General features: G+C 40.4%; 1 protein-coding gene across 3 annotated transcripts in view; it reads right to left on the bottom strand.

The window, feature by feature from the left end:
- LOC140212487 (cadherin-12-like) overlaps positions 1-13,975 on the bottom strand; it is a 309,387-nt gene that overhangs the window by 120,672 nt on the left and 174,740 nt on the right. The gene's annotated exons all lie outside the window — the stretch shown is intronic.

Genomic DNA, 13,975 nt, shown 5'->3' with positions numbered 1-13,975 from the left:
TGTCCTTCACGTTGTCCGCTAGAGCAACTTAACGCCTTCTTTTAGCCTTCTTGATTTCTTTTTTACTTATTTCTCATTTCCACCCATAATGCCTTAGTAGTCGAGTCCTCCAGCCTGTCCTGATGGAGCATTGCCATGACATTTTCCCTGACCAGTAACACCACCCCTCCTTCTCTGTCACATCAGAAAAAAAGTAACCCTGGAATACTAAGCTGCCAGTTCTGCCCTTCCTGCAACCAAATCTCAGTAATGGCCACAACATCATAATTCCAGGTGTTGATCCATTCCCTGAGCTCATCTGTCTTTCCTACGACCCTTCTTGCATATAAGCAGCTCAGGACACTAGTCGCACCATGCTCAACCTTTTGATTCCTGATTTTGTCTGAGGTCTTACCAACATTTGCCTCCATAACCTCTCCACCAACTGTTCTAGCACTCTGGTTCCCATCCCCCTACAACTCTAGTTTAAACCTCAACATGCAGCATTAATAAACTATTCTAGGATATTAGGTCTCCTCCAGTTCAGGTGCAAACTGTCCCTTCTGTAAGAGTCCCACCTTCCCTGGCAGAGAGATCAATGATCCAAAAATCTCATGCCCTCCCTTCTACACCAGCTCCTTAGCTACATTTTAAACTGTATAATGTATTGTTTCTGGCCTCACTAGCATATGGCATGAGTAGCAATCCTGAGATCGCAACCCTGGAGGTCCTGCCATTTAAGTTAGCACCTAACTCCCTGAACTCCCTGCGCAGAACCTTGTCATTTCTCCTACCCATGTCATTGGTACCTACATGGACCACGACCTCTGACAGTTCACTCTCTCATTTAGAACACTGAGGACTTGATCCAAGCTGACTTGGGCCCTGGCACCTGGGAGGCAATATACAATCCAAGAATCATGTTCTTGCCCACAGAATCTCCTGCCTGTTCCTCTAACTAATGAATTCCCTATCACCACAACATGCTTCTTCTTCCCCCTTTCCTCACAGAGGCAGATTCAGTGCCGGAGACCCAACCACTGTGACTTCCCTCTGCTCGGTCAACATCCCAACAGTATCCAAATTGATATACCTGTTGTTGAGGAGGATGGCCACAAGGGGACTCAGCACTGGCCCTTTAACCCCTTTCTCCTTCCTGACTGTCATCCAGCTTCACATGTCCTGCACCTTGGGTGTAATTACCTCTCTACATATCCCATCTATCAACTCCCCAGCCTCCTGAATGATCCAGTGTTCATCCAGTTCCAGCTCCAACTCCTTAATGTGAATTGTTAGAAGCTGCAGCTAGATGCACTTCTTGCAGTTGTAGTCATCAGGAACACTGGAGGTCACCCTGCCTTCCCATATCCCGCAAGAGGAGCATTCAACTAGGAGCCTGGCGTTTCTACTGTCCTAAATGACTGGATATAAGGAAGGGAGGGGAAAAAAACTTAACCTAGAGCTTTTCTTTCCTTTGCTTTATCCAACTGAAGACTCTCCTCACTGAAGCCCCGAACAGCTTAAGCCTCAAGATCACCTCTCTGTCCAATTAGATGATGGCCGCTGCACTTGCTCCTGCTTTCCTTTAATTTGCTCTTACTAATCAACCCCAAATACCGACTGTTCACTGGTCAGAGCTCAATTGCCGTGACTTGCTTCTCCCTTTTTCTACTCAGGCAGTGGACTTGAGTGAAATCCCCTCCTCTCAAACTTCCGATCTGGCAGTTGGTCAGGGCTCTATTATGAGGGACATAGATGGGTTAGATAGTCTGTGTCAGTTTACCATGTTGGGGGTATCTTGAATTAGTGAGCATAGATCTATGCTAAGAGGGATGAGGTTTAATGGAGATCTTAGAGATAACTTTTTTCACACAAAGCGTTGTTGGTAAGTTTAACCAGCTGCCAGAGGAAGTGGTGGCAACAGAGCAGATGCCTCTTAAACAATATTTCAGAGGTATCTGAACAGGTACTTGAATAAGTAGGACATAGAGAGATATGGAATTAATGCAGACAACTGGGATTAAATAAAGACAGGCATAGAAAAAAAGGTTTTTTGCCCCACTGCATCTTTTTACATTCACCTGCTTCTGGGGGGGGCAGCGGGGAGGGGATAGATAGAGAACTTCAGTTCCAACAAAATAAGCTGAAGTAAATGTCTGGACAGAATGGTGTGTAACTTAACAATGGACCTACTGATGATGATATCCTCACAGTTGTTTTTTTTTGCTATACATAACTGTGACAGAGGTTGGAAATTTGAATATGTCAATTATGAAATACTTTAACAAAAGAGTCATCAGATTAACATTAGGCATGTATTAGTGCTGAGACTTTGCAAGGCAAAGATTTAATGATAAATTTAATGATAACTTTGTCATACTTTTAAAGGTCCTCCAAATGAAATTTCAATTGAATAATGAATAATTTACACAAGTCTCTGTTCACATTACTGCTGCATTCAGAGTCTGTTGTTAATGCTTGAAATCATTCACTTTTCAGAATGCACTGAAAACACATGAAAATCATTTCAACAACTAATTTGTTTTTAACGTTTGTCCTTCATTAGGAAGTAGATGAAATAAGTGGATGGAAATTTACAGCATAGTTGATAAAGCAGTCAATATTTCAACAAAAGCTTTGTCACTGTTGTGTATTTTTGCCACTTACCACAGTAGTCTTAGCTCATGTGGTCCATCTCTGACATTTCCTTCTCTTTTTGATTTCTTTTCCTCTATCTCAGATGATAAGTTGCTGACATATCTATTACAAGACCACAAACTTCCACTGTTACTCTTAACTCTATCTATTTTCTTATCAAGATGCAACTCTATTCTCCAAGCTTTGCTCATTCCATCACAGCCTTTCTGGCGATGGCACTATCAACACTCATACCACTGAGATATATATTTTTTTTATCCTAAGCAGTTATTTTCCTGCTGAAATAATTATTAATTCAGTTTGCACTATCAGTTTTCTTCCATTTGATGCATGTCTGTTCTGACCTCTTCCTCTCAATCAGAAGAAGGGTAGGGTCCCTCTTGCTCTCACCCTTCTCTCTATCAGCTTGTATATCCACTCAACTATCCTCCATGATTTCCAACATCTCTGATGTGATACGATAACTATAAACATCTTTCCCTCTCTTCTTCTCTGTCTTATATCTTGTTAGGACAGATCAGTAACAATTACCAAGCAGTCACCACTCTTAGTCAGCAAGCACCACCACCACTTCTGTCATTTTGCATCGCTACTGTTAGACATGCCCTCCGTTCTTTCCCAGTCTCTCCCATTTTTGTTACCTTAAACATATCGTGATTTGTAGCCATTACTTAATTTCATGAATGGCCATGTAGTAAAAAGTTATCTCTGTTCCTTTTACAATGGGTGTACATGATTTGCAGACAGCTTCAGAAATTGATAATTATCTTTCCAATTTAAAAATATTCTTCCTACCAAATCCATGGACTTAATCCATCTGTCTATTTGGAGACATCCGCATCCCCTTCAAATCCAGCATTCTCACCGACTTAGTTATAAAATGGTCTAATTATTTCAATCCTAGCAACATACAGAGATTGCAAATTATTGCATCTCCAGTACTGATCTTGGTGGCTCCCCATTAGCTACAGTTTACCAACCTGAAAATTACCCATTTATTCTGACTCTAAATTTTTTGTTGTTTACCAACCTCCATCCATGTTATTGTATTCTTAATGTTTTCAAAATAAATCCAATAATGTTTTATGTCACATATTACAAGATCTTTGTTTTTGGAAATCCAGACACACCACGTTTACAGCAACACACATCAAAGTTGCTGGTAAACGCAACAGGCCAGGCAGCATCTCTAGGAGGAGGTACAGTCGACGTTTCAGGCCGAGACCCTTCGTCAGGACTAACTGAAGGAAGAGTTAGTAAGAGATTTGAAAGTAGGAGGGGGAGGGGGAGATCCAAAATAATAGGAGAAGACAGGAGGGGGAGGGATGGAGCCAAGAGCTGGACAGGTGATTGGCAAAAGGGATATGAGAGGATTGTGGGACAGGAGGTCCGGGGAGAAAGACAAAGGGGGGGTGGGGGAGAAAACCAGAGGATGGGCAAGGGGTATAGTCAGAGGGACAGAGGGAGAAAAAGGAGAGTGAGCGAAAGAATGTGTGTATATAAATAACGGATGGGGTATGAGGGGCAGGTGGGGCATTAGCAGAAGTCAGAGAAGTCGATGTTCATGCCATCAGGTTGGAGGCTACCCAGATGGAATATAAGGTGTTGTTCCTCCAACCTGAGTGTGGCTTCATCTTTACAGTAGAGGAGGCCATGGATAGACATGTCAGAATGGGAATGGGATGTGGAATTAAAATGTGTGGCCACTGGGAGATTTATTTTTATACACATTCTTTCTCTCACTCTCTTTTTTCTCCCTCTATCCCTCTGACTATACCCCTTACCCATCCTCTGGTTCCCCCCCCTCTTGTCTTTCTCCCCGGACCTCCTGTCCCATGATCCTCTCATATCCCTTTTGCCTATCACCTGTCCAGCTCTTGGCTCCATCCCTCCCCCTCCTGTCTTCTCCTATCATTTTGGATCTCCCCCTCCCCCTCCCCCTCCTACTTTCAAATCTCTTACTAACTCTTTTTCAGTTAGTCCTGACGAAGGGTCTCGGCCTGAAACGTCGACTGTACCTCCTCCTAGAGACATTGCCTGGCCTGCTGCATTTACCAGCAATTTTGATGTGTGTTGCTTGAATTTCCAGCATCTGCAGAATTCTTGTTGTTTGTTGTTTACGTTTACAGCAAGATAGCTCTTATCTAGTTCCATCCTCAAAGAGAGTTGGTGAAAATAATTTCCTTTTAATAAAACCACAATAAGCACAACTATTTAATGATTTTCAGAATGTATTCCCTACTCTATCTAAATGACAGATTACAGGCACATGCAAAATCCAGGCCATCTAGAGCATGTGTTTTATTGCCAATGCCATTAATAACCATAAGAAACACTTATCCAGCTATTTACGAAGGATGTTCAGATTTTTGTACTAACATTCAAAAGGATCTCAGAACAGAATAGAACAGAACTCAACTGAACTGATCCTTTTTTGAATCAGAATCAGACTGAATATCATTAATATATATCATGGCATATGTTGCTTTGACACATAGATTAATCATAGATTACAATGAGAAATATATATAATTAGGTATGTAATGCAAAAAAGAGAGTAAGCAAAGAAAAAAATAGAGGTAGTGTACATGTGTTCATTGTCCATTCAAAAATCTGATGGTACAGGGGAAGAAACTGTTTCTGAAATGTTGAGTGTGTGTCTTCAGGCTCCTATACCTCCTCCTTGACGAAATGAGGAGAGGGCAATTCCTAGTTGTCAGGAGTACTTAAAGATGGGTGCCACATTTTTGAGGCGTTGCCTCGATGCTAGGGAGGTTAGTGTCCATAATGGACTGGCTGAGTTTGCAACTTTCTACCCCTTTTTCCGATCCTGTGCAGTGGCCCTTTCATATCAACCAGTTGATGCAACCAGCTAGAATTTCTCTCCCTTGAAATTTGTAAGAGTCTTTGGTGACATACCAAGTCCCCTCAACCTCCTAACAAAATATAGCTGCTGTCATGCCTTTTTTGTAGTTGCATCAATATGTTGGGGCCAGTCTAAATCTTCAGAGATGTTAACGTCCAGGAACTTGAAACTGCTTACCCTTCCCCCTGCTGATCTGTCGATGAGGACCAGTTTTGTTCCCTCAACTTCCCCTTCCTGAAGCCCACAATCAATTCTTTGGTCTTACTGATGTTGAGTGCAAGGTTGCTGCTGTGACACCAGTTGATATATCTCACTCTCGTACGCCTCCCCATCACCATCTGAAATTTTGCCAACAATAGCTGTGTCATCAGCAAATTTATCGATGGCTTTTGAGTTGTGCCTAGCCACACAGTCGTGGTTTTAGAGGAAGTAGAGCAGTAGGCTAAGCATGCATCCTTGAGGTGTGCCAGTGTTGATTGTCAGTGAGAAAGAGATGTTATTTCTAATTTGCTCCGACTGTGGTCTAACAATATGGAAGTCAAGGATCCAGTTACAGAGGGAGGTACAGAAGCCCAGGTTTTGGAGTTTGTTGCTTAGTACTGAGTGAATAAATGTTGCGCTCCATGTGTCATGAGAAAAGGATTTGCACAGAATATTCAGCAAGATCCTTAAGATGGTCCCCACCCGAGGCATGATCTTCTCTCCTCCCCATCACACATTTTTTTTCAAAAAGCTAACAAAGTAAGACAATCTGATATGATCACTTTTAAGAAGTTTTAAACCCAGTCCAGGAGAACAATTTGTGCATATACTAATGATTAACTTACAACTTTTGTAGTACGCTATCTCTTGCCCAGCCAACAATTGAACCAGTTCCATCTTGAAAGCAGAGAAAAGGCATAGATTATGTAAGCCAATAATGTAAGGCGAATTGGTCAAGCTCTCTACCTTGATTTTATAAATTTATTTTATTTAGAGATACAGCACGGAACAAGCCCTTCCAACCCAATGAGCTGCACTGACCAACAACCAACCTATTTAACCACAGCCTAAAATATTCCCTAATCTTGATATTTATTGGGATAGATGTAAAACTGAGACAGCTATACTGACACACATGTTTTGGTCTTGTTCTATACTGGAACAGTTCTGGAAGTCAGTTTTTTCACAATTTCTAAATCACTTAAAATTAATTTTCAACATAAATTAACTGTGCTTTTCGGAATAATTCCTCAATATCTCCGTGGTATCTCTGTGTCTGACCAACATGTCATTGCATTTGTTACATTGATAGCTAGGAGGGCCATTTTGTTGAAGTGGAAGGATACATCAGCTCCCACTTTGTCACAATTGTTCTCTCAAGTGACGCAATGTCTTAGCTTGGAGAAAATTCGAAGTTGAACCTTTGAACCTGTGTTTGATTTTAAGAAAAGATGGGGTTCATTTGCTCGTTATTATCATTTGAGTTAATTGATAGATTTCCTCCACAATCTAATTGTAAATTTCTTGCTGGCGGTTTGATGTTTATACTTAGAAGCTTTTTGTATGACGCATGGCTCCGGGGTTGAACACCTAATGGGGTTTCTTTTTTTCCCCACTTTTTCTTGCTTAGTAGGGTTTTTTTCAATCACCAAAATTTTTTCAATCTTTAAAATAATGTTTTTTTTTCTTGAGTCGTTGTAAGTGTTGCTTACTTTGATGTACTCATGTTAATTTTGGATAATAATAATAAAAAGATTTGAAAAGATATTTAACCATAGCCTAAGCACAAGACAATTTCAATGACCAGTTACTCTACTAACTGGTATCTCCTTGGACTGTGGGAAGAAACCGGAGCACCTGGAGGAAACCCATGTGCTCACAGGGAGAATGTACATTCTCCTTACAGAAGACGCTGGAATTGAACTTCGAACTCTGATGCCCTGAGCTGAAATAGCGCTGTGCTGACTGCTACGCCCTTAGCACAGCAGTCCCTCTCAGTTCTATACATTGACCATCTCCATCTCAGTTCTGATGGCAGGGCCTCAACCCACTCCACAGAACCCCCTCTCCACCTCCCAGTCAGCTCTTTTCTTCCAGCTGTTTGATTGTTTGTTCCCAACATCTACAGTCTTGTGTGTCCAATACAATGGAGTGGGTTGATCCATTAGCTCCCAACACAATGGTTCCTCTGGGACAATATATCCCCCCTACTGTTTTACCTACTATACTCCCACCTATCTAGTCTTAAGAATTTTAAATTCAAGTCACTTTAGTTCTTCCTGTCACTTTCATTTTAACTTCATTTTTCTCAGACTCCTCCACTTTTTCAGGAGACTAAATGTGATCTCAAGAAGCACTCATTCTTTTCATGAGTCAAGTTACAGACAGTCAAAACGAACATTTCAGATCTCCAGTGTCACATCCTGTATTGCTTCATTCAATAGCCATTTTAATGTGTCTCATTACCGTGATGTCTCTCATCTTGCACTGCTTGCCTTTTCATCTCATATCTCACAGCTCACTGAGTCTGCCTCAGCTATTAGCATCATTGGATTTCTCTTTTCAAAAATGTTTTTTTTTGCTCTTTCTACTTTTTCCATTATCGTGACGAAATGCTTTGAGAGGTTGGTCATGGCTAGAATCAACATCTGCCTGAGGGAGGACCAGGACCCACTGCAATTTGCAGATGCGATCTCAATGGCTCTCCACGAAGCCTTGGATCCATCGGACAATGCACATGCCTGTGTCAGGATGCGTTTATTGACTATACTTCAGTATTTTCCATTGTTCCTACTGTCCTGATTGAAAAGTGACAGAATCTAGGGCTCTGTACTTTAGTCTGCAACTGGATCCTTGACTTACCAACTTGAAGACCATAATCTGTGTGGATTGGAAATGTCATCTCCATCTTACTGACAGTTAACTCTGGCGCTCCACAGGGATGTGTGCTTAGCCCACTGCTCTACTCTCTCTACACCCATGACTGTGTGGCTAGGCATAGCTCAAACACCATCTATAAACTTGCTGAGGATACAACCATTGTTGGCAGAATTTCAGATGATGAAAAGGCGCATAGAAGCGAAATATACTAGTTAATTGAGTAGCAGCAACAACCTTGCACTCAATGTCAGCAAGACCAAAGAACTGATTGTGAACTTCAGGAAGAGTAAGGAGAGGAAACACAAACCGATCCTCATAGAGGGATCAGAAATGAAGAGAGTGAGCAATTTCAAGTTCCTGGGTGTCAATATCTCTGAGGACCTAACCTGGACGCAATACGTTGAGGCAGCTATAAAGAAGGCAAGATAGCGGCTATTATTTTTCATTCTGAGTTTGAGTAGATTTGGTCTATCAATTAAAACATTCAAAGACTTCTGCAAATGTATGATGGAGGGCATTCTGACTGGCTGCATCACTGTCTGGAATGGGGGAGAGAGGGTAACTGCACAAGATCAAAATAAGTTGCAGAAAAGTAGAGTTAAGTCAGCAGCATCATGGGTACTAGCCTCAGTAGTATCCAAGACATCTTCAAGGAGCGGTGCCTTGGGCAGGCAGTATTTATCATTAAGGACCCCCATCACCCAGGACATGCCCTCCTCACACTGTTATCAGTGGGAAGGGGGTACAGAAGCCTGAAGCCACACAGTCAGCAATTCAGGAACTGCTTCATCCCCTCAGCCATCCAATTTCTAAATGGACAGTGAACCCATGAACACTACCTCACTAGGAAGAGGTACAGTCGACATTTCAGGCCGAGACGTCGACCGTACCTCTTCCTAGAGATGCTGCCTGGCCTGCTGCGTTCACCAGCAACTTTAATGTGTGTTGCTTGAATTTCCAGCATCTGCAGAATTCCTGTTGTTAACACTACCTCACTACTTTTTTATTTTTTTCATTTTGCACTGCTTGTTTTAGCCTAACTATTTAATAGACCTATATTTACTTAATGTTACTCATTTTTCTTCTCTATATTTATTTATCATGTATTTCATTGTATACTGCCATTAAGTTAATAAATTTCACAACATATGCCGGTGATAGTAAATTAGATTCTGATTTTGATTTCCCTTTCTCTGCACCTTAAAATATGGTTACTTCTAACTTTGCAACACACACAAAATGCTGGAAGAACTCAGCAGGGCAGGCAGCACCTATGGAAAAAAGTACAGTCGATGTTTCGGGCTGAGACCCTTTGATAGGACTAGAGAAAAAAAACAAGATGAGTGCCTGCTGAGTTCCTTCAGCATTTTGTGTATGTTGCTTGGATTTCTAGCACCTACAAATCTTCTCTTGTTTGTGATTTAATTACCCTGAAGTTTGCTTTGCTCTGATGAATTATCAACAGAAAACATGAACTTTGTTTCTCTATCTGTAGATGCCACCAGATTTACTGGGCATTACAGTATTTTCCCTTTTATTTCAGGTTTCCAGTAGGTTCAATGTTTTGCATCATTCTTTTTTCCTGAATCAATGCTGCAAAAAAGAAAAGGATAAGTGTCCAGTGAATTGTGGCAAACTATTTACCGGGCATACTCCAGTATCAACATTGACTGGTAATTTTCTGGCAGTAATACAGTAATCCGTTTATACTTCCCACTTCCCTGACTGCCGGTCTGCATTAATCTGGTTTGGGTAACTGGAAACGCATTGTTGAAGAGAGAGGTGGAAGCAAAATTGCTGACAGAATTTATGACACATACTTGAATCACCTAGGCTTTTAAGGCTATGGGCTAAGTGCTAGAAGATGAGATTAATGTAGTTGGGTACCCACTGGTCAGTGTAGACATGGTACACTGAACGGTGTGCTTTCATGCTGTGTAACTCTATCTTCTGGATAGTCCTGTGCAGTGCAAGCTTTCTGGTTATACATGCAACCACTTGAATTAGCCACATCTATGGAAATGCTTAAAAAAAAAGCTTTGAGGGCCAGATAAATTGCAGCCTAAGTATTATAGCATATTAAATGTATCAGATCCCCCAAAGGCTTCTGACTACCTCTGATATTCAATCACAGCATATTCAAGAACTTCCTAAAGGAAGTTAATATTTAAAAAATAAGTAAAGTGTGTAAAAACACTTTCTAATAATGAAGATATTTATTTATTTATTGAGGTACAGCTGGAATAGGCACTTCCAGTGCTTCAAGCTGCGCCACCCAACCACCCCCAATTTAACCCTAGTCTAATCATGGGACAATTAACCTACCAACCAGTATGTCTTTGGACTACGTGAGGAAACCAGAGAACTTGGAAGAAACCCACACAGTCACGGGAAGAACGTAAAAAAACTCCTTGCAGCCAGCAGTGGGAATTAAACCCAAGGTGCTGATACTGTAAAATGCTGTGGTAACCATTACACTTCTGTGCTGTTAGACATATAACAAATGTAGTGTTAACTCAGTTAATTAAACATTATGTACACTATCTGAAAATTATCTTGGTCTCTCACAACAGTTCTTTTTCCACTTAAATAAATAGTTACTAATGCCACACCAAGTCTAAGCTAATACATGCCCCACTGTTAGATTCCTCAGCACAACTGCTGAGAGCTGCAAGATATTCTTACTAACCGGTTGGACTCAAGAAGTTCAATATCAGAGCAGAGTTGAAATAATGCAGGTCAAAAACTCCTTAGAAATTCCAAATGTTCCTTATCGTCAGAAGAAAATGCCATAAATGCTACATCAAACTTCTGTCATTCCTTAGGGTAATCTGAGCTGAGGAAGATATACCTTGTTCAATACTTCAGCACATTCTTAGAAATATGAAAAATCACAATATATTTTCTAAATTGCTTGATACATTTTCAACATGGATGAATGATTAGAGCAGACTATCATAAATCATTTGTTATTTATAAAAAAAACTGCATTATTCTCCTTGTTTCAACCTCTACATCCCACACATATACAGAGACATTACATTTTTTCCAATAATTTATAATTAGTTGATTAAAAATATCCATAAATAATGTAAGAAATACGAAGTGTACATAACTTATTTTATTTTCCAAGCAATTGGCAATTTTATTTAATTTAGCTGAGTTATATAATTCTTTTTATTGCTTGTGTTCTGATTAAATGAGAATGCTATCCAGTTAGCACAACAAATGCTGTGACTAATGCTTTGAGGATATAATTAATCAAAATTAAGTGACCCAAATGTCTGGCAGAGCCATGCATTCCAGGATCCTCATTTAAATATCAAAGCAGCAATATATCAATTCTTAAAGCAACCTTTTGCAGCTCTGTTTACTAATAGAAAATGCAAGATATATGCCAAGCTCAAATTCACAGCAATTAACCCTACAGATACTACAAAAGTGTCACATTTGCTAAATTACAAAGCACAAGAGGAATAATCAGTTTCGTGAAATGAAATTCATCACTACTGAACTATCTTGAGACAAAAAACAAAAACGAAAGACACGAATGTCTTATACCTGAATTTTTATATGAAAGTATTTCTCTAGCAAATGCCTCAGGTTGCTAATGAGTTAATTATGAGCTGGCTCTAAAATTCTGCTGCACTGGATGGACCATTCGAAAACCATGGTAAACTTGCTATTTTTAAGGGGCACCTGAAAGCCAGGAGTTTTGCTTCTCTTTTGATGCTACCTCAAAATGAAGCTGGCCTACCCATGTCCCAGAATTTCTCTAAGGCCTGTTGCTGGCATTGAAGTGATTCATGTTGGCAAACCACCTTCCGATACCATGAATGCTGGCATTCATAGCGTGCTCAAATAAAGGTGATAACATCCGAGGTCCAATTTGAGATGAAACTCTAGCTCCCAGCTTCAAATGGTAGTGATAGCTGCTGACAGCTATCTCCAAAGCCCTGGGATCAAGCTATCTGTGTGAAGTCTACATCACCTTCTCCCATGACTACATGGTTTTCCTCTGGCTGCTCCTCATTTCTCCGACATCCAATCATGCACAGGTTGGCAGGTAATATAAATAACACTTGTGTAAATTAAGCTTGTCGTGTGGAGGTGAGTGGTAGAATCTAGGAGGAGATAATGGGATCTTCTCCAATGATCATCACCTGGTTGTGACCCCACCAGGAGTTAAGTAACAGATGGCTAAACGTCAGATAACATTGCTGTTGGGCTCGCAGGAACTCACAAGCCTCTCCATCACAACCAGGTGGAGTAAGATCTCAACAGTGGAGTTGGAGGACGATGATGATACATCACAATAGCAGTGAAGGCGGAGGAAGGCAGCAGCAGTGAAGGGTCCCCAGTCATTTTGTATTCTATGCCTCTGATCCCTGACCTCGATCTGTCAATGACTACTGGGTGGCTGCCCATGCATCAGCTTCCCCAGATTAAACAAATTCATGCACAGCCATTCTCCATTAAGCAAATCCACTCTGACAACCTGTTCATTTAGATCCCAGATCAGACTTTACTGTCACACGAGGACCCACCAATAGACAACCCCTTCGGAGAACATCATATTTGACACAAGTGATCACAATACTAAGGAGAACTTGGAGAGAATATAGTACAGAGAAAAATAATGGGAGCATGGAATATCTCTGATGATTTGAATGGCATCCTTCTATGTTTAACAAAATGCAATATGACACGTCACCAATTTCATGTTCTGAGATAAGCCCCTACCAATTTCTTCTCAAGCATTTCCCAACCTGGGATCTCATGGTTCTTAGAAAATCCTTGACAGCCATTTATACAGTACTGTGCAAAAGCCTTAGGCACCCTAGATTTTTTATATAGTTTCAGATGGTATAGTCTCCTCAGAGCCCTGATCTCAGACAATATCGAGGATGTCTGGGATTATCTGGAGAGACAGACGCAAGCGAGACAGTCAATGTCTGTAGAAGAACTATGGCAAGTTCTTCAAGATGTTCGGAACACCATGCCAGCCTATTTTCTTATCAAACTACAAGACTGTGTACCTAAGAGAATTTACGTAATTTTAAAGACAAAATTTGCTCACACCAAGTATTGATTTGTTTACTTTTTTCCTGTTTTACTGCTCTCTATAGTTTTTTTTTGATATTTAGGAACTTTTCATTTCATTATTTTTGAAAGTATCTTCACTTTACAGGTTTCTTTTACATGTGCCTAAGACTTTTACGCAGTACTGTAGATATTCACAGTTCATAAAAGTAACATATATCGACCAGTGGTATGATACGTGCTGTACCATCACATTAGCAACTTCCCATGTGACAATTGTGTGCCACAGAGTATATTAGCTTAAAGGGATCTAAAAAAATACATTTTGTTCTATCCATCAATTTACTCTCCAATTTCAGTGTGGCGTTATGCTATATAATTAGATTCTGTATTCCTAAAAAAACCTAATTATTCTTTGACCTGCAAATAGGTTTATGTAGAATATAGGAATTATACAAATGAACTGTATAGATCTCCTTTATAACTAAGCAGTATGTACTAACTTCAACCTCTTGCCATGATTTCACTTTTTCCTATTTGCAGAAAATTCTCTCATTGCATCCTAGC

This window comes from Mobula birostris, chromosome 19 (genome assembly GCF_030028105.1).
Source record: "Mobula birostris isolate sMobBir1 chromosome 19, sMobBir1.hap1, whole genome shotgun sequence".
Taxonomy (NCBI): domain Eukaryota; kingdom Metazoa; phylum Chordata; class Chondrichthyes; order Myliobatiformes; family Myliobatidae; genus Mobula; species Mobula birostris.
Note: the sequence above shows the minus strand (reverse complement) of the source record. Positions and strands in the feature narration are given on the sequence as shown.